The sequence below is a fragment of the Mus caroli genome, unplaced genomic scaffold, assembly GCF_978045245.1.
Source record: "Mus caroli unplaced genomic scaffold, Mus_caroli_1 scaffold_3, whole genome shotgun sequence".
NCBI classification, from domain to species: Eukaryota; Metazoa; Chordata; class Mammalia; order Rodentia; family Muridae; genus Mus; species Mus caroli.
Window position 1 is genome coordinate 66,931,819 of NW_028227258.1, and position 21,270 is coordinate 66,953,088.

Sequence of the window (21,270 nt, forward strand, 5' to 3'; positions counted from 1 at the left end):
TGTTTTGTTTTTGAGGTTGAGGGTAGGAGTGATTTTATTGGTAACATGCCAGAGCCAAAGGATTTTTTTTAAATTAGGTATTTATTTCATTTACATTTCCAATGCTATCCCAAAAGTCCCAAACAGGCTTCCCCACCCACCCACTCCCACTTCTTGGCCCTGGCATTCTCCTGTACTGAGGCATATAAAGTTTGCACGACCAATGGGCTTCTCTTTCCACTGATGGCTAACTAGGCCATCTTCTGGTACATATACAGCTAGAGACAACACAGCTTGGGAAGTGTCCTCATATCAGAGAATGCAACTCGTCATTACTAAAAACCAAACTGACAAATTCACATAGAAAGAGAGAGAGAGAGGGGGGGGGAGGAGGAGGAGAAAAAGACAGATATGATAAAGAGACACACAAAGAGATAGAGCGACAGAGAGACACTACACAGACAACCAGTGGTGGCTGCCACATGTCTAAAAAGGGAAGAATCTGGTGACATCTTTCACAGTTTCTGGACACTGGCGTCTAAACTGAAGATGCCTTAACCATACTTACCTTCAGAGGTGACAGCCCAGGCAACTTTTAAATAATTTCCTGTAAAAGTTGCTTTTACTTGCATGTGTTAATTGTTGTCTCTGAGGCTTTCTGCCTTGGTCTCCTGACCTAGGACTAGTCCTGGAAGGTTCTAGCCTCTTTCTAACCAATTCTAGGCTTAGAATGTTCTCAGCTTCTGAGAATTATGGCTGAGTAAGCTCACCCCTTTCTAGTACTTTCTGATCTCTGGCTGCCTGATTTAATTGTTTCTGGCTCAAAGTGCCTCTCCATTATAACTGATTCAATCTCCCTTTTTTCAGCTTCTCCTGAGAGAAGCTTCGTCTCATACTAACTTTCACAATCACTTCTAATCTTCTGTCTCCTTCTCACTCTCTGGCTTGCTCTGTCTATACCTGTCTCTATGTTGTTCTCTCTTCAACCTGTCTCTGCACCACTATCTCAGCAAAACTGTCCTCTCTACTTTTCTCTCTGCACAGACCTCTTAAATATTTTCCCTTTCCTCTTTATTCTCATAAGAGTTGGTCATAGCCTCTTGAGTCTAATTTTCTGATTTTTCGGTTTCTCTGCACACTGGGGCTTCTTTCTACAAACTAACTTTATCTTCAGTTTTGGGGATTAAAGATGTGTATTAAGGTATGTCTGTATTCTAGCCAGAGGGATTAAAGACCTGTGATAAAAGCTGAATCACTCTACAACTAAAAACAGATTCTTTTCAGAAAGTCACAAAATTTGAGGGTTCACAGTATGATCAAATATGCTGTAACAGTTTCCTCTTGGGGGAAGATGTTTCAGGCTCCTTGTGTTTTGGGAACGAATTGATCAAAGGTAATCTTGGCAATCTGGATCTCAGGTTGAGCACCCTCTGGAATTCCTTGACCACTGCCCTCTTCCTTGCCCTGAGGGGCTCAGAGACCCTAGTGTCTCAATGTGTACTCTCTGGAATTTCTATGGAGCCTTCAGGAATGCTGTAGGTTGTTCTTCTGAGAAGTCTTCTTGAACATGAATTTATTTTTTTTATTGTATTTTACCTTTTATTGAATTTTATATATTATATCCCAACACCAGTTTCCCCTTATTCCTTTCCTTGAAGTCCCTTCCCTCCAATATTCCCTCTTCCACATCCACTCCTTTGCTTCCTTTCAGAAGATAACAGACCTCCTAGAGATATCAAACAAACATAACAGGTTACAATAAGACTGACACTTGCCCTCATACTAAGGTAGGACAAAGCAACCCAGTATGAGAAAAGGGTTCCCAAGGGCAGGCAAGAGTCAGAGAATTGTAGCATGTAATTATAAAAAATAATCCACAATATGTCTGACTACATGTTGTCAATGGAGGTCTCACCTGCCCCCATGGTTCCTGCTGCATGCTGGCTGCCAAGCTGCCCAGATCTTCCCAGATCTTCCCAGTCCAATTGCCTCCTTTGACTAGCCAGCAGAAAGCTAGCTGCTGCTTGCACAAGTCCCTGTAACCCTGTAAAATGAAAACTCCAGAGGCTTGTAATTTTTGGGGGTCTGCTATTATCCCGAGACTTGAGTGAGGGTCTCCCTTCGGAGGTCTTGCAGTTTCTCCCCTTCCCTGTCATTGTTTCTACCCTCTCTAAAAATTTTCAGCTCTACTCCCTCCTTCCACTGGCCAATCACAGCCTCTAGCATTATATGAATAAGAATTCACCTGACTGCACCTGATTATGGGCACTCTTGAGGGAGCAGAACATACAAACAGCAGTCTACACGAGACAGGCCCTCCTACTACTCTTAGGAATCCCCCCAGAACACCAAGCTGCTCAACTATAACATACATATATATGTCATATGAACACACACACACACACACACACACACTCACACACACACACACACACACACACACACACACACACACACATTCATTGATGCAGAGGTCCAAGAGTCTTCACCCATTTGTGCTCCCTGATTGTTTAGGCTCTGGGATCCTCCATGGGACTAGCTTAGGTTGTGTGGGAAGCCACATATGCCATTACAAGGTGGCGCTGTCTACCACTGGCCACCACACATAAGTTTGGGTAAACAACCATTGTGCACATGTGCAGTAGAGTTTTTGCTAAGTCACTGCCTGGCCCATGGCATGTAAATGAGGTAATGAAGTACTAAATGCATAACCAATCGGGTGTAGATATGTAAATGAGGTATGTTAATGAGGTATGTTAATGAGGTACTGTGAGGTACTGAGAGCATAACCGATCGGATGTAGATATGTAAATGAGGTAGTGAGCATAACCAATCCGGGTGTGAGACACGCCTGTCCTAGGCCTATATAAACAGCACCAGTTCTGTGCTCGGGGTCTTTTCGCCTCTGCAATCAAACTCTCCCAATAAACGTGTGCAGAAGGATCCTGTTGTGGCATCATTCTTGCTGGTGAGTCGGGCGCTCACAAGTGGTGCCAAAACCCAGGAGGAGACATCTTCAGGCACCAGCGAAGACCCTCTGCTACAGGGAGGATTCAGAACTGCATCATGGGGGAAGGAGTGGCCAATGAAGTGTTCCCGCAAAACAGACTGTTGTTGAGAAGGATTCAACTGCATGGATTCAGAACTCTTCAGTTGGGGAACGGTGGTACCAGTAAGTAAAAAGAAATTTATGTAGGTCTCTGAGAGGTATGCTTTCTTACGGAATAGATCTGGTAATTGTTGCTGGGGGTATGTTGATTGTTTTCTTTCTTGCCTTGATATTATGCCATTGCCTTAATTGTCATCACCCTGTACATTAGTGTATCTGCTGGGAATAGCTTGGCAGATTCATAAGATAAACTCTTGAGTCAATATTGGGACTAAGATAAGTGAGTGTCTCAGGAACACTTTAGTCCAGGATGATCATGGGTACTGGCCAGTCTACACCATTAGTAGGGCCGGTGCAAGCCTTGCTTAAAGAATGAGGTTTAAAGATTTCTGAAAGTATGGTGAGCAGGTTCTTAAAAGAGATAGACAGAGTTGCTCCTTGGTTTGCCCCCACTGGGTCGCTGACACTACCTAGTTGGGAAAAATTAGGGAGAGATATAGCAAGAGAGGAAGCAGAAGGGAAAGTGAAGGCAGGAACAAGACCGTTATGGAAATTGATTAAGGCTTGTATTCAGGACAAGAAATGTGAACCAGCTGTTAAGGAAGGGCAGCGACTTTTGCAGGAACACCAGGAAAGTATGTCAGAAACAGAGAGAAATGAAAAAGAAGGAGCGTGCAGAAACATAAGTAAAGGAAGAGATATAAAAAGAGAAAAGAAAAAGAAACCAAAATATAAAGATACAAAAGATACTATAAAGAATGAAGATCAAAAGATTAAGTCAGTTTACCCTCCTCTAGAGGACTTTGAGTTATTAGAATTATCTAGCTCAGAGGACTCAGAATTATCAGCAGGGAAGGAGGAAGATTTGGAGGAGGCTGCTGCAGAGTATGAGGCAGAAATATATGGTCCAATAGGGAGGAGTATCAGTGCTCCCCCACCACCTCCGCCTTATACAGAAAAGAAAACAATTGGCAATGGCCACTGTTTTTTGCACTCCTAGAGATTTGTGGAAAATATGTCAGGCTTTTCCTGTTTTTCATGATCAAGCTCAACAGCGATATTATGAGCCAATATTGAATAAACAAGTGAAAGATTTAGCAGAGTCAATTAGGACCTATAGAGTCAATGCCTCTTTTACTCAGTCCCAAATTGATAGACTGGCTCACCATGCCATGACTCCTTTTGATTGGATGAGTGTGGTAAAGGTATGTCTTATGATGGTACAGTATCTAGATTGGAAGTCTATATGGCATGATCTGTGTTTGAGTCAGACCCGTGCTAATGCTACTGCAGGACAACCAGCATGGAGCTTTGAAATGCTTACAGGTCAGGGTATATGGACAAACAATCAATTAGTATACCCAGTGCAGGTCTATGATCAAATCAATCAGGCAGCAGTGAAAGCTTGGAAAGCATTGCCTAATCGAGGAGAGGTATCTGGTAATTTGACAAAAATTATTCAGGGAGTTAATGAGCCATTCTGTGAATTTGTGGCTAGTTTGATGGAAGCAGCAGGACGTATATTTGGTGATTCCGAGGCCACAATCCTGTTAATTGAACAATTAGTTTATGAGCCATGTACTAAAGAATGCAGGGATGCTATCACACCTTGGAAAGGGAAAGGACTACAGGCAGGGATGAAAGTCTGTAGAGAAATAGGAGGACCCCTTTAAAATGCAGGGCTGGCTGCCACAGTCTTCACTTGATCTTAGCCAAAAGGCCGAGAAGCGATGGCTGCCGCAGTCTTGATGGCGCAAACAAAAGGAATAACCTGCTATAATTGTGGACAAACAGGTCATATGCAAAAGCAGTGTACAAAGGGTAGAAAGAGTAGGTTTGAAAAGAAAGTATTGGGTATTTGCCCAAAATGTGGAAAAGGAAGACATTGGGCAAATGAATGTAGACCAGTCAGAGATATAAAAAGAAGGCCAATATCTCAGTGTAAAGTGCAACAGCCAAAAAAGGGAGTGAGGGGCCTCCGTCCCCAGGGCCCCCAAATGTATGGGGCACTCCAGACCACAGAGTCCATGAGGCCACCCAGAGACCGAGGAGAGTCACTCCGGGTTCAGCAGGATTGGACATCTGTGACACCTCCAGAGTAATTCTTACACCTCAAATGGGTTGCCAGCCTATCTCATCAGATTTTAGAGGTCCCTTACCAAAGGATACAGTGGGCCTACTATTGGTTAGGTCCTCTTCTGCTTTGAAAGGATTGGTGATACATCCTGGAGTTATAGACTCAGATTATGAGGGACAAGTTAAGATTATATGTTCTGCACCCCAAGGTATCTTGGCCATTTCTCCTGGGGATCGCATTGCTCAATTGCTGATTCTTCCTAGTTTGCATAACATGTTCTCTAGTAGCCAGAATTCCCAAGGGGATAAGGGATTTGGTTCTACAGGAACTAATGTGGCCTACATATCTTTAGATTTGGATAATCGTCCCACTTTACAATTACAAATAGAAGGAAAAACCTTTCAAGGTATAATGGATATAGGAGCGGATAAAAGCATTGTATCCAGTAACTGGTGGCCTGCTTCTTGGCCTGTTAATCAATCGTCACATAGCCTACAAGGATTAGGATATGAGGCTACCCCAACTATAAGTGCAAAATTCTTACAATGGAAGGATAAAGAAGGAAGGACAGGGCTTTTTCAACCTTATGTACTCCCTTTACCTGTAAATCTATGGGGAAGAGATGTGTTGTCAGCCATGAACTTTATACTGACTAATGATTATTCTCAGAAAAGCAAGGAAATGATGAAAGGAATGGGATATATACCTGGACTAGGTCTTGGAAAAACTTTATAAGGTAGAATTTCACCAGTTAAAGCCACAGAAAAAGCAGATAAGAAAGGACTGGGTTTTTCCTAGGGGCTGCTGAGGAGCCTTTGCCTATTCCATGGCATTCGGAGGACACGGTGTGGGTGCCTCAGTGGCCTTTACCCTCTCAGAAGTTAAAAGCAGCTAAAGAATTAGTACAAGAACAATTAGACCTGGGACATGTTGAATCCACGCAATCACCCTAGAATACCCCTATTTTTGTTGTAAAGAAGAAATCAGGTAAATGGAGATTGTTGTATGACCTAAGAGCCATTAATGCACAAATGCAAGTTATGGGTCCTGTACAAAGAGGACTCCCCCTACTCTCAGCTCTACCTAAGGATTGGAGAATTATAGTAGTAGATATTAAGGATTGTTTCTTTTCCATTCCATTAAATAAGAAAGATAAACCTAGATTTGCATTTACCCTGCCTTTTATTAATCATATGGAGCCTGATGAAAGGTATCAATGGTGGGTATTACCCCAAAGAAAGGCAAATAGCCCTACCATATATCAGTTATATGTAGGAAAAGCTTTGCAACCAGTTAGGGATGGGTTCCCCTACTTAAAAATTTGTCATTATATGGATGATTTTGTGATTTGTGGACCTGAAGAAGAAAGTATACAGCAAGCTTATGGCTTGCTTAATGAAACTTTAAAAAATAATGGCTTGATTATTGCACCAGAAAAGGTATAGCAGCCTAATGTTAGTCATTTTTTAGGAGCCACTATTACTTTACGGTGTGTCACCCCACAAAAGATTAGTATAATAAAAGATCATTTAAAGACACTAAATGATTTTCAAAAATTATTAGGAGATATAAATTGGATTAGACCTTATTTAAGGATCCCTACTTCGGAATTAAAATCTTTATTTCAAATTTTAGAAGGAGAATCACATATTACCTCATTGAGACAATTAACACCTGAGGCTTCTGATGTTCTTAGGAAGGTAGAAAAAGCGATCCAAACAGCACAGTTAAATCGTATAAATGAGCAAGAACCTTTGTACCTATGCATATTACGAACCATAAATTTGCCACCTGCTGTGTTATGGCAAGATGGTCCTATAGTATGAATACATCCACATATATCCCCTAATAAGACTATAGAGCATTATCCCACCATGGTGGCAAATATGGCCCATAAAGGTATAAAAAGTTCAATTACTCACTTTGTTTTTTTTTTCCCTTTTTTTAAAATATTTTTATTACATATTTTCCTCAATTACATTTCCAATGCTATCCCAAAAGTCCCCCATAGCGCCCCCCACTTCCCTACCCACCCATTCCCATTCTTTTGGCCCTGGCATTCCCCTATATTGGGGCATATAAAGTTTGCAAGTCCAATGGGCCTCTCTTTCCATTGATGGCCGACTATGTCATCTTTCGATACATATGCAGCTAGAGACAAGAGCTCCGGGGTTCTGGTTAGTACATCATGTTGTTCCAACAATAGGGTTGCAGATCCCTTTAGCTCCTTGGGTACTTTCTCTAGCTTCTCCATTGGGAGCCCTGTGATACATCCAATAGCTGACTGTGAACATCCACTCCTGTGTTTGCTAGGCCCCGGCATCGTCTCACAAGAGACAGCTATATTTGGGTCCTTTGGAAAAATGCCTGATAGCATGATTATTCCATATACTGCCGCACAAATGCAAATATTGTGTGCTACTATAGATGAATGGGCCATTCTTAGATGCAGTTATTCTGTTTTAATTGATAGTCACTATCCTAAACATCCTTTATTATATTTTTTATGTTATTGCATCCAGTGATATTTCCAAAGGTAGTGGCTAATACCCCTTTAAAGGGAGCCATTGATATTTATACAGATGGATCCAAAACAGGAATTGGAAGTTATGTGATTAATGGAAAGGCTGTACGATTGCAATTTATATCAGGAGCCCCTCAATTGGCAGAATGTTTGGTGGTTTTAGAAGTTCTTAAAAGACTTCTTATGCCCGTAAATATTATCTCTGATTCTGTTTATGTGGTTAATGCTATACTAGCATTAGAGACTGCTGGAAATTTTAAGCAGTCTAGTCCAGTATCTGAAATTTTGATGAAAATACAAGATTGTATTTTGATGCGTGAGCACCCCTTTTATATTCAACATATTAGAGCACATACATCATTACCTGGATCTATGGTTAAGGGAAATGCAATTGCTGATTCAGCCACCAGTGATATGGTTTTCCTATCACAAAGTTTTATAGAAAGTGCTAAGAATTTTCATCAACTTTATCATGTCCCTGCTTCTACATTGCGACAGAAGTTTAAGATTACACAAACAGAAGCTCGAGATATTGTCCTACAGTGTGGTAAATGTGTAGAATTTATTAATGCACCTTCAGTGGGCATTGATCCTCACGGATTGCAATCCCTATGTGTTTGGCAAATGGAAGTCACACACATCCCAGCTTTTGGTAAATTACAATATGTACATGTGTCCATTGATACCAGTTCTGGTGTCCTACATGCCTCTCCCTTGACAGGGGAAAAAGCAGTTCATGTCATATCTCACTGCTTAGAGGCTTGGGCTGCATGGGGCAAGCCCCTAGTGCTAAAAACAGATAATGGTCCTGCATATACTTCTTCTAAATTTAGTCAATTTTGCAAACAAATGCAAGTGAAACATATTACTGGGTTGCCCTATAATCAACAGGGCCAAGGCATCATTGAAAGAGCCCATCGTACTCTGAAACAATATTTGCAAAAACAAAAAGGGGGAATAGAGGCTATGACGCCAAAGATGGCTCTATCCCTTACAATATTTACTCTTAATTTTTAAAAATTGGATGATGCTGGAAAGATCACCAGCTGAAAGGCACGGACAGTGCCCTCAACTGCCCAATGAAATGGTCAAGTAGAAAAATGTCCTTGATAATAAATGTTATGGCCCGGATCCCATATTAATCAGATCCCAGGGAGCTATCTGTGTTTTCCTGCAGGGTGAAGATAATCCACTTTGGGTTCCGAAGCAAATGACAAGGACCGTGAAAGATCGAGATGAATCCCAAGATGATCCTGTTATTCTTACTCCTGATGATTGAGACCAGGATAAGTATACCTTTGTGGGCCATAGTGAGATCATGGCCAGTACCTTTACTGGTACATTCCAATGCTTCTACCTTGCCTTTGATTTTTGCAACTGAATGTTTTTTGGATGCGCCTTGTGCACGACAAACTCCTCAAGAGCCACGGGTGTATAATAGTATGAGTTTTCATTTAAATTATACACTATGCTTTGTGCATAATGTGGATAAACCTTTTACACCCTGTATGTTTTTAAAGAAAAAGATTATCTCTAATTGGGCAGATCCCATTAGCCAAAATAAAGTGAGCTCTGGAGTGTTACTTAATGCTTTAACGCAAGTTGTCCAAGGAGCGCAATCAGGCTCAGGTGATGTTGGAAATAATGTAACTTCACCTATAAACACCACCACTATTATGATAAAGGGAAATGTGACTATTCCCAAAATATCACGATGGCCTGTTGGCAATGCTACTGCTATACGCAGCATGCCTTGGTGTCATCCGGACCTCGCATTTCCTATAGTTTTTTCACCTTGTCAATCAAAAATTTTTCCTCGGAAAGAAATAGCCAAGGGTTTGTTTTTTCACCTCCATTGGATTTTGCTGTAATGAATGATAAAGGAGATGCTACAGGAAAAGGAAAACTTGGCCATATTACCAATGGATTTTAAGTAATGAGGCAGGTGCTAGTACCAGTTTGTCAGTCTTTGCATTGCTGACTGGAACCTTTCATGAGATATTGAATGTTTCTGACACACTTTCTAATACCGCTGCGCATTTAGATAATGTGACAACTAATAGAGTTATCAGAAATATGACTACCTCTCCAGTAGAAGTTTGTGTTAATCCTCCATTTTCTTTATATTGGCTGAATTTCAAAATAATACAGAATGGTTAGATTGTACAAATGTCACTTGTTTTTTGACGCAATGCTGGAATGGAACTAAATTCTTACCCTTAGTGGTACATCTACCAACCTTTGTCCCTGTGCCTGTTGAGGCAGATCCAGAGAAGTTCCCAATAATGAGTCTTGTTCGGCAAAAGAGAGGTTTTGGAATCACAGCTGCCATTGTTACAGCCATTGTGGTGTTCGCCGCATCAGCGGTTACTGCAGGAATTGCTATGGCCAATCAAGTTAATACTGCTGACACCATAAGTTATATAGCAGAAAAAACGTATGAGGCATTGCTTACCCTGCAAAGGGTGGATTCTCATATCACCTCAGGGTTAATGTTAGTGAATCAGAGAGTGAATATTTTACAACATAACATGGAACAGATGATGGATGTCATACAAATGAGTTGTGTGGCATCAACTCCGCATGTGTGCATTACTCCCATTAGGTATATTAATAATTCTTTTATTAAAAGTACAGACCTATCGAATTACCTGAAGGGGAACTGGTCACAGGAGCTGGAAAGGTTGCAGACGAGGCTGCAGATACAGATCCTGAACCTTAATGGAACCAGAGTGGAACCAGTGACCCTTGGAGACTTTACCTCTTGGCTTACCTCTGCATTTTCTTACTTTAAGGAATGGGTGGGAGTGATTTTGTTTGGTGCTGCCATATGCTGTGGACTGGTGTTCATGCTTTGGTTGATTTGCAAATTCAGAACCCAACAAAAACATGACAAGGTGATTATAACTCAGGCACTTTTAGCCATTGAAAACGGCGCCTCCCCTGAAGTTTGGTTATCTATGCTCAAGAATTAGTCGGCATCTGTGTTCTCTGCTCTTACACCCCATTCACCTATGGATCCATTGCACTGGGATGAAAAAGACTCAGCGATCATTGATTAGCCCTTGCACATCACTGAGGTTTCCTCATTGCATGCGGTAGGGTGATCATGATTTCCATGCTAATTCATTCCCTTAAAACTTGGCTGGCCTCTTTTGTAGAGTTCACCCTAGGTCATTTAGCAGTTACTGTCACACAGCACTGGGGTATTCAAAGACGGGCAACTTTCCTCATGCACAGACCAACCTAAGACAAGGGGCTCAGTGGCGATAGGGTTACCCTATGACGGGTAAGGCTGTGACACTAGAGGTATGACCTAAAACAGGAGCCACCACGGATGGACATAATTGCACAGGCCTAGTCCAGCATCATTTTATTAAAACAAAAAAGGGGAGATGTGGGAAGCCACATATGCCATTACAAGGTGGCACTGGCTACCACTGGCCACCATGCATAAGTTTGGGTAAACAACCAATGAGCTCATGTGCAGTAGAGTTTTTGCGGAGTTACTGCGTGGCCCTGGGCATGTAAATGAGGTAATGAAGCACTGAATGGATAACAAATCTGGTGTAGATATGTAAATGAGGTATGTTAATGAGGTATGTTAATGAGGTACTGTGAGGTACTGAGAGCATAACCAATCGGATGTAGATATGGAAATGAGGTAGTGAGCATAACCAATCTGGGTGTGAGACATGCCTCTCCTAAGCCTATATAAGCAGCACCAGTTCTGGACTCGGGGTCTTTTCACCTCTGCAATCAAGCTCTCCCACTAAACGTGGGCGGAAGGATCCTGCTGTGGCTTCATTCTTGCTGGCCATTGGGCACTCACAAGGTTGACTAGCTTAGGTTAGTTGATTCTTTCAGCTCTGTATTTGTATTATCCTTGACACTTCTGCCTTCTAAAATCCGACCTCCCCCTCTTGCAGGATTCTTTGACTTCTGCCTAATACTTGGTTGTAGTTTATTTCATCTGCTCCCATATTTTGCAAGATGATGTTTCTCTGGTGACAATTTTTCTTTTAGGTTCCTGTCTGAAAATATAGCAGAGAATCACTGGGAATTGCTCCATTGACTTTCTTTTCCAGTTGTATTTGTTTCTGAATATTTTCAATTTCATGAAATCCTATGTATTAGTTGTTGATTTTAGTGACTACACTGTCTGTCAATGTTCTGTTCTGGAAGTTGTATCCTCTGACAATGAGTTTAAGCCTGTTTCTCACTTTCTCTTCTATGAGGTTCATTGTAACCGGTTTTATCTTGAGGTCTTTGATCCATTTGGAGTTAAGTTTTGTGCAGGGTGAGAGATATGTATATACTTTCATTTTCTACATGCAGTCATCCAGTTTGACCAGCTTCTGTGGTTCAAGAGATTGTCTCCTTTGCATTGTGTAATTTTGGCTTTTTTTTAAAATCAGTTTTTAATATGGTTGTTGGTGTATATATGGTTCTTCAATTTGATTCCATTGATCATTGAGTCTGTTTTTATGACAATGCCATGCCTTTTCCTTTACTATAGTTTTATACCTTGAGATCTGGAATGGTGAGAGCTCCTGAAGGCCTTTTATTGCTTGAGTTTGGTTTAACCCCCCTTGGTTTTCCTGTGTTTCCTTCTGAAGGTGAGAATTGTCCTTTCAACATATTTGAAGAATTGCATTGGATTTGGGTGGAAATTGCATTGATCCTGTGGATTGCTTGTGGTAGTATGACCATTTTAAATTATTTTAATTCTAGTGATTCATGAATTTGGGAAATCTTTCTATCTTCTGAGATTTCAATTTGTTTCATCCAAGACTTGAAGCTTTTATCATACAAGACTTCCACTTGTTTGGTCAGAGTTAGCACAAGGTATTATACATTGCTTGAGACCATTGTGAAAGGTGCTGTATCCCTCATTTCATTCTCAGTCTGTTTGTCCTTACTATAAACATGGGCTGTTGAGCTATTTGTAGTTAATCTTGTATTCAGCTACTTTGTTGAAAGTGTTTTTCTGCTGTAGGAGTTCTCTGGTGGAATTTTAGGGTCATTTATGTATCCTATCCTATCATCTGCAAATAACATTTGACTTCTTCCTTTTTAATCGCTGTCCCCTTGGTCTCCTTCTCTTTTCTTAGTGTTCTACATAAGACTTCATGTATTGTAGATATGGAGGAAGTCCACAATCTAGTCTTCATCCTGATTTTACTGGAATTATTCTGAATTTCTCACCATTTAATTTGATACTGTCAAACCAAAAAAGAAAAGGCTGTCTCAGGTGGTCTTCCTTCCTGTGTATAGAAGGTCCTCAGACACACAGTCGATTCATAAATCAGACGAAAACTACCAAGGTTTCCAGATAGTGTTTGGGTGTGTCCTCCATAATCCCAGACTGGGTGACAAAGAAACAAACAAACAGCAAAACAACAAAAACAAACAAACAACCATGGACCCTAGATTGAACCAGAAAAGAAAACATTGAAGTGGCAATGAACAAAACAAGAAACTAATTTCTTGATCAGAAGAGGGAAAAAAGGCTCAACTCTTTGGGTGAGAAGTTTTCAGCACACCCCAGACATACCCCCAAATATGAGGTCCCACAATTCACTGAAGAATGTTACCCCACACTCAAATGTTATAGAACAGTGAAAAACAGTTATTTTGCAGAGATTTTTCTTCAGGAAAGATGTCGGAGGTGTGTGCTTTACAGGTCAATTTAAAGCCTGTCAATGTAAGAATGGGTGACATTTATGTTTCTTTCCCTTGATTTGTTAGCTCTATCTGCAGAGCTATTGGTGTCTTTGGGATTGTTCAAGGTTCTGAGAAGTTTTAGGTTGTTTTAGAATCATTGCTGATTCACTATTTTGGGCTTAGGCTTGACTTAGGCCAGGTTGGTAGATAGCTCCTGGCTGCCTCTGATTTGCTGTCTGTGAGGTCTGGTTTTATTTTCCTCAAATTGACTTGTTTTGGGCATTTCTAGTTCTGGGAAACAGAAACTCAGGATTTATATTTTAGCAGCTTTAAATGCTTGGGACAAAATTGAAGAGTCAGGAAAGAGGTCTGTGTCATTTACTAAAATTACACATGGCCACAAAAACCTTTTACTGATATTTGCCAAGATTGACTTCAACTGTAAATAGAATAATATGAGATTCAGGAGTCAAAAACAAAATATTGATTGAATCTTAGGCTTTTGAAAATGCTAATTCAGAGCCAGGCAGTGGGGGTGTTCGCCTTTAATCCCAGCATTCAGAAGGCAGAGGCAGGCTTATTTCTGAGATCGAGGCCAGCCTGGTATACAGAGTGAGTTCCAGGACAGCCAGGGTTACACAGAGAAACCCTGTCTCAAAAAAACCAAAAACCAAACAACAACAACAACCAAATGCTAATTGAGAATGCAAAAGTGTGATTAGATCTTTAAAGACAAGATCAACACCAATAGAGAAATGGATGAGAGAGGCAGCTGATGTTGGAACATGTGGTTATGACTCTGACTTGATAGAAATAATTTCTACATGTATTATGAAAAATTAAAATGGCAGGTTTTTAATTGTGGAACATGGATTGTTGCCAAGGTATTCAGAGAAACACATTTTTGTTGTTGTTGTAGTTTTGTTTTGTTTTCCTAGAAATTACCCAAAGAAAAGATGTCAGCCTTCTTGGATATGCAGAAGGTTGGGCAAAGACTGGCATTGGATGACTTAACTTAGATCAGCAAGGGGTAGACACCATGACCTTTTGCCAACAGATAATAGCCTAGGAGGCCTCCTACAAATTTGTTTCACAATCATTCCTCCATTTAGATGTGTACCCATTTGTCTTAGTCAGGGTCGCCATTGCTGTAGTAAAAACTATGACCAAAAACCAACATGGGGAGGAAAGGGCTTATAATTCCAGATCATAATCCATCCTAGGAAGTAGTTAGGAAAGGAACTCAAACAGATATGAAACATGGAGGCAGGAACTGATGAAGTGGCCATGGAGGGATGGTGCTTACTGATCTGCTGTGCATGGCTCATTTTGCCTGCTTTTCTATACAACTCAGGCTCACCAGTCCAGGGATGGCACTACCAACAATGAAATGGGCCCTCTTACATTGATTACTGATTGAGAAAATGTCTTCCAGCTGGGTCTCTTGAAGGCATTTACTCAACTGAGGCTCCTTTCTTTCTGATGACTCTAGCTTTTGTGAAATTGACAGTCAACTAGCCAGTATAGTGCTTTTTACTTAGGTCATTTTTCTGTTTTATATACACTTTTTGAGATATACATACATACATACATACATACATACATACATACATACCATATATATATATATATATTGCAATTCCCTAGACAGCATTTTAAAAATACATTTTATTGGATATTTTCTTCATTTACATTTCAAATGTTATCCCCAAATTCCCTTATACCTCCCTCTGCCCTGCTCCCCACCCTCCCACCCCTGCTTCTTGGCCTTGGTCCTAGCAATCCCCTGGGAGGATGTGATCCACAAGAAAGGATCAGAGAATCACAGGGAGTCACAAAAGCCATGAGGAACAAGGGGAACTGTGGGATGGTAGGCAACTCTGAAAGGAAGGCAGGACAAGAAGGTAGGAGGGTGAGCAACATCCCTATTGTGCCTAAGAATACTGCAGCATTGCAGCTCCAAAGTGAGAGTAGGCAGGGCCAGGTGAAGAGGGCCAGCCAGGGCTTCTAGGTCCATATTAGGAACTGGGACACAATAAAGTAGAGGGAAAGAGCGATTAAGGATATAGAATTAGAGTGAAGGGTCACTGAGAGATCGAGAATATGTCTTTGAGAAGGTGGCCTGCCTGAATTTCTCATGGCCAGATCTTGTTGGCCTCTGGTCCAGCAGAGAATCTCCCCCCACCCCCCATCCTAAAGCTTGTGCACAGCAACAAGGAGGAAATCAGGGATGGGGATACTATTTGGAGTGGGGGCAAGTGAGGGGACATTGTCTGTTTAATTGACTATCTTGGTGGTTCTGATTAGAATAACACAAGGGAAAGAAGAAGAGCACCTTCATAGTTTTGGGGCTCTGCTTTCTGCCCACCATATAGGAGCTCTGCCATATTCCCTCCAGTTTGTGAACACTCAGACTTCAGACCAGTTAAGGAAAACACCCCTTCTCTGATCATTTTTAAGGCAGAAATCAGTGTAAGACAAGCACAAGGGTAAATAAACAATCTCTGTGTGGAGATTGACATGATCACTTTATTTATGGAAGACTGACCCTAGCAAGCAAAGTATACTGGTGATGTCTATTCTTCTTGTGTTACTACCTGTGGACCTAGGTACCATAAAAACTTGAGGGCATGCCTTTTAATTTTTTTTTTCTTTAGTAGAAGTAGATAGATCCAATTAAAAACCAGACTCTTCAGGTAGAAACACACACCTTTAATCTGAGTTTTGAAGCAGGAATACACCCACCTTTAATCCAGATCTCGAGACTAGAAGACACACCTTCACCTGGGCCACACCTTCTGCTCTAAGCCTATATAATCACCTGGAAGAAGGAAGCTAGGTCTTTGCCTGCTTGTTCTCATCTTACAAGCAAACCCATTTCATCACAGGTATTGGATCTCTTCAGAGTTCCACCATCTACTGAAGAACACCCGAGACTTCAAACCTTGTGGACTAAGTAAGTACTGGCTTTAGCCATTGTTGGATTAACTGGATCTCATCCTATACGTTTTTCTCATATATCAGCTTTCTATAGATATGGTGGAATTCATTCTATATGTTCTCTACAGGACCTTGAATAATACTGATGTATTTGAAATGTGAATGTATGACATTTTCCAAACTCATCCAAATTTCTATATAATAATTGTTGTGCTTTATGTAAAGAAAGCCAGGATATGTATATTAGAACCAAATATGGCAAGAGTTGGAGGGGTGCTTTGGAGGGCCCATGCTGAGGCATCCCTTCCTCCTGTGGTACCAGCCACAGTATAGAAGAGTGATTATTGTATAGATTGGTTTAATAAAAGTTTCCTGTAGAATAGTTTATTTAGAGCATGGGAATGGGAATTGACTAGGGGTGAGAAGAGAGTAGAGGGCAGAGAAAGAGGGGGGGAGGTAGAGGAAAGTAGAGTGAAAAAAAAAGAGTAGAGTCAGGCCAGGAACATGTGGAGAAAGAGGGGGTGGAGGAATGGGAGAGAGGGAGAAAGTGGTTACAGAGTCAGGGAGAGTAAGAGAGAATAAAATTGCAAGGAGGGGGTAAATAAACTGTTTAATAGTGAATCATGTGTACCTGACCAGGTGACTGTTGGATGAAGCCTAGTAAGAATGGTAACATTCTTTCATTTTGGATTTAATAATTCACAATAAAAGGAAAAACTAGGCAGAGCCGATTGTGGAGCAAGAATAGGGTCAGTCATTATCTTTAGTTACTTCCTGGTGACTTTGAGATGATGAGTCTTTGGGAAACCAAAGAAAATGTGGATGGAGATGATGGTCCAGTCTTAGGAGAGTTGGCTGTTTCCTTGTTATCCAGGGTCTGTGGAACCATCTGTAGGTAAAAGGAGTAGGTCCAGTTGAAGCATCTGTGTCTGTGAGAGTAGATTGGAGCATGTGGGTTGCTTCTCTGGAGTTGTCATGGATGTTGATTTTGAGTAAAGTGCTGGACCTGACTTCCTGTTTCAAAATGCTGAAACATTGTGTGTGTGTGTGTCTGTGTGTGTGTGTGTGTGTGTGTGTGTGTGTGTGTGTGTGTGAGTGTGTGTGTGTGTGTGTGTGTGTGTGTGTTGGTATTAGTAATAGTACTAGTAGAAATAGAAGAAGAAGAAGAAGGATAAGGAGAAGAAGAGGAAAGAGAAGAAAAAATATATAGTAGAGAATAAAATTAAGTATGTGCTTTGGGAGAGAATTTTTTTTAGATTTATAATTGAAATTCTTAGGGCTTGGTGATTGCGGTGAGGGGTGTCCCAATGCTAGGGAACAGGAGAGGAATCTCAACTTCTAGAATAGGTCACAAGTGAGAATGTAGATTATTGACTGACAGGTGTAATTATTAAAATGGAGTCTGTTGGGTCCATGAGAGGTAGATCTCATTGTGTTTCTTGGAGCTTATGTGTGTACAAAAGAGATAAATTTGTTAACAGGATGAACAGACTTTAATATGTGCTTAGGGAAGACAAAGACCTTTCCTAGAGCAGAAGGAGCAAGAAGGGCTTTTTCTTCTGCTTAGGAGACTGATGACAACTCCGGCCGATGGGCTGCAGCCAATCAGGGAGCGACACGTCCGAGGCGGAGGACAGTCCTCCATAAAAAAGGGATGGGTTTCCGCCATTCTAGGGATCTCTCTCTCGTTCTCTCTCTCTCTCTCTCTCTCTCTCTCTCTCTCTCTCTCTCTCGCGCGCGCGCGCGCGCTCTCTCTCTCTCGCTCTCTCTCTCTCTCGCGCTCTCTCTCTCTCTCTCTCTCTCGCTCTCTCTCTCTCTCGCTCTCTCTCTCTCTGGCGCTCTCTTCTCCACTGGCTCCTGAAGGGGTAAGCAATAAAGCTTGTGCCGCAGAAGATTCCAGTTGCCCTGAGCGTGTTCTTACCAGGGGGAACAAAAGCGCGGGCAATAAATGGCACCGAAACCCGGGAGCTACTACATCATGGGGAAGGAGCGGTTAATGAAGTGTTCCCACAAAACAGACTGTTGAGAAGGATCCGGCGTGGATTCAGAACTCTTCAGCTGGGGAACTGTGGTAATGAAGTGTTCCCACAAAACAGACTGTTGAGAAGGATCCAGCGTGGATTCAGAACTCTTCAGCTGGGGAACTGTGGTAATGAAGTGTTCCTGCAAAACAGACTGTTGAGAAGGATCCAGTGTGGATTCAGAACTCTTCAGCTGGGGGACGGAGCGGAACCAGAACTGCAGTGAGACGTTACAGCTTTACAAGGTATGTCTGGTCTTGAACTTTCTCTAGTGTTAAAAGCCTTTTTGTTCCTTTTCATATGTCAACAAGTGGTTAAGGTGGGGTGGAGAATTCTGGACAAAATTCAAGACAGTCTATCAGAAGTAAAGCGGGGAGAGAGAGCAGGAACAAAGAGGAAACATGGTGCACCAAATAAGTATACAGGCCTTTCCACGGGTCTTGAACCCGAGGAAAAGTTAATGTCAGGGAAAAATACCTGGGGAAAGATTAGAAGGAAAGAGGAGAAAAGAGATGAGTTTAAAGAGCCAGTTCTTAGTAGCGGTGAATCAGATGAAGAAATTAGCCCTTCTGAGGAAACAGACTTGGAGGAGGAAGCAGCTCGTTATGAGAGAGAAATGCGAGCTTATAGGTCAAGAAAGAAGCCAAAAGTGGCTGGCAAAGGCCAGCTTGCTGCTCGACCTCTGGGCAGTCGGCTTCAAAGTCATAGTGCACCTCCGCCCTATGCGGAGCCCCCGCCCTGCGTAGTGCGTCAGCCCTGTGCAGAGAGGCAGTGCGCGGACTCGTTCATTTCAAGAGAGGCACAAAGGAAGATACAACAGGCATTTCCGGTCTTTGAAGGAGCTGAGGGTGGGCGTGTTCACGCTCCGGTAGATTATACACAGATTAAAGAGCTTGCCGAATCGGTCTGTAAATATGGAGCCAATGCTAATTTTACCTTGGTGCAGTTAGACAGGCTTGCTGGCGAGGCATTAACTCCTGCCGACTGGCAAATGATTGCAAAAGCCGCTCTCCCCAGTGCGGGCAAATATATGGAATGAAGAGCACTATGGCAAGAGGCTGCACAAACGCAGGCCCGAGCAAATGCTGCCGCTTTGACTCCAGAGCAGAGAGATTGGACCTTTGACCTGTTAACGGGTCAGGGAGCTTATACCACTGATCAAACAAATTATCATTGGGGAGCTTATGCCCAAATTTCCTCCGCGGCTATTAAGGCCTGGAAGGCGCTCTCCCGAACAGGTGAACTCAATTTTTTAAATCTTGATGCTCATGGCCATACAGCGGCTGAACGTCATTGTTCAGAGCCAGATAGGCCCAAAGAAATGGTTAAATGGAAAGATGTTTTAAGTAACAAATGGAAAGGACCGGATCCTATTTTGATAAGATCCAGGGGAGCTGTTTGTGTTTTTCCACAGAATGAAGACAACCCATTTTGGATACCAGAAAGACTCACCCGAAAAATCCAGACTGACCAAGGGAATCCTGATGTCCCTCATCATGGTGATGCCCAGGGCGACAATAACAAAGGGAGAGCAGCGTTGGGAGATACAGAATTGGACGGCTAAATTTGAACAGACTCTTCAAAAATTGAGACTTGCCCCACGCACTTGGACCTGTCCCTGACCTAAGGACTATCTTTTCAACATTTTCCTTCTTTAAAGAATGGGTGGGGGTGGGATTATTTGGAGCTGTTCTTTGCTGTGGATTAGTGTTGCTTCTCTGATTGGTCTGTAAGCTTAAGGCCCAAACTAGGAGAGACAAGGTGGTTATTTCCCAGGCGCTTGCAGCACTAGAACATGGTGCTTCCCCTGATATATGGTTATTTATGCTTAAGCAATAGGTCGCTGGCCACTCAGCTCTTGCACCCCACGAGGCTAGTCTCATTGCACGGGATAGAGTGAGTGTGCTTCAGCAGCCCGAGAGAGTTGCACGGCTAAGCACTGCAGTAGAAGGGCTCTGCGGCATATGAGCCTATTCTAGGGAGACATGTCATCTTTCAAGAAGGTTGAGTGTCCAAGTGTCCTTCCCCCAGGAAAAACGACACGGGAGCGGACCAAGACCCCTTCGGGTGATGAGCCTGGGAGGAGGTTTTGTGTAAAGCCCCTATTTTGCACACTGGGGATTTGACCTCTATCTCCACTCTCATTAAAATGGGTGGCCTATTGCTCTTAAATAAAAGAAAAGGGGGAGATGTAAGGAGCCGCCCTCACATTGGCCATTACAAGATGGCGTTGATGGCACTGGCACCTGTGTTCTAAGTAGTAAACAAGCAAGCTGCGCATGTGCCGGGGTAGCTTCCCACCCCATGTGCTCTGCCTTCCCCTTGACGACAACTCCGGCCGATGGGCTGCAGCCAATCAGGGAACGACACGTCCGAGGCGGAGGACAGTCCTCCATAAAAAAGGGATGGGTTTCCGCCATTCTAGGGATCTCTCTATCTCTCTCTCTGGCGCTCTCTTCTCCACTGGCTCCTGAAGGGGTAAGCAATAAAGCTTGTGCCGCAGAAGATTCCGGTTGCCCTGAGCGTGTTCTTACCAGGGGGAACAAAAGCGCGGGCAATAGTTAGACAATCATGTTGTTGAAGAATTTACAGTGAATCTGGGGACATGCAGCAGGGTAGATGAGGATTTAAATCATCTGTAATATGTTAAAATAGTGGGGGGTGCGAAGGGCAGCACTACAAGATACTCTACCTGCCATCTACACTTTTGATGTTCTTGTTTGATTCTTGTTTGGTGTCTTGCAAACTGGGATTCAATTTAGGTGCTGGCCCTAAGCATGGGCCAACTGAGCTTCTTTGAAGAAATGTATCTGCATTGGACTGAGCAGAACAGATGACTGTGGTCAGAGGAAAGGAGAAATCAAACATGAGTGTTTACTCATTACAGAAAGACAGTGTAGAGTTTCTTTTTAAAGACTTATTTTGTGTGAACTCAGCTGCAAAAACAATTACT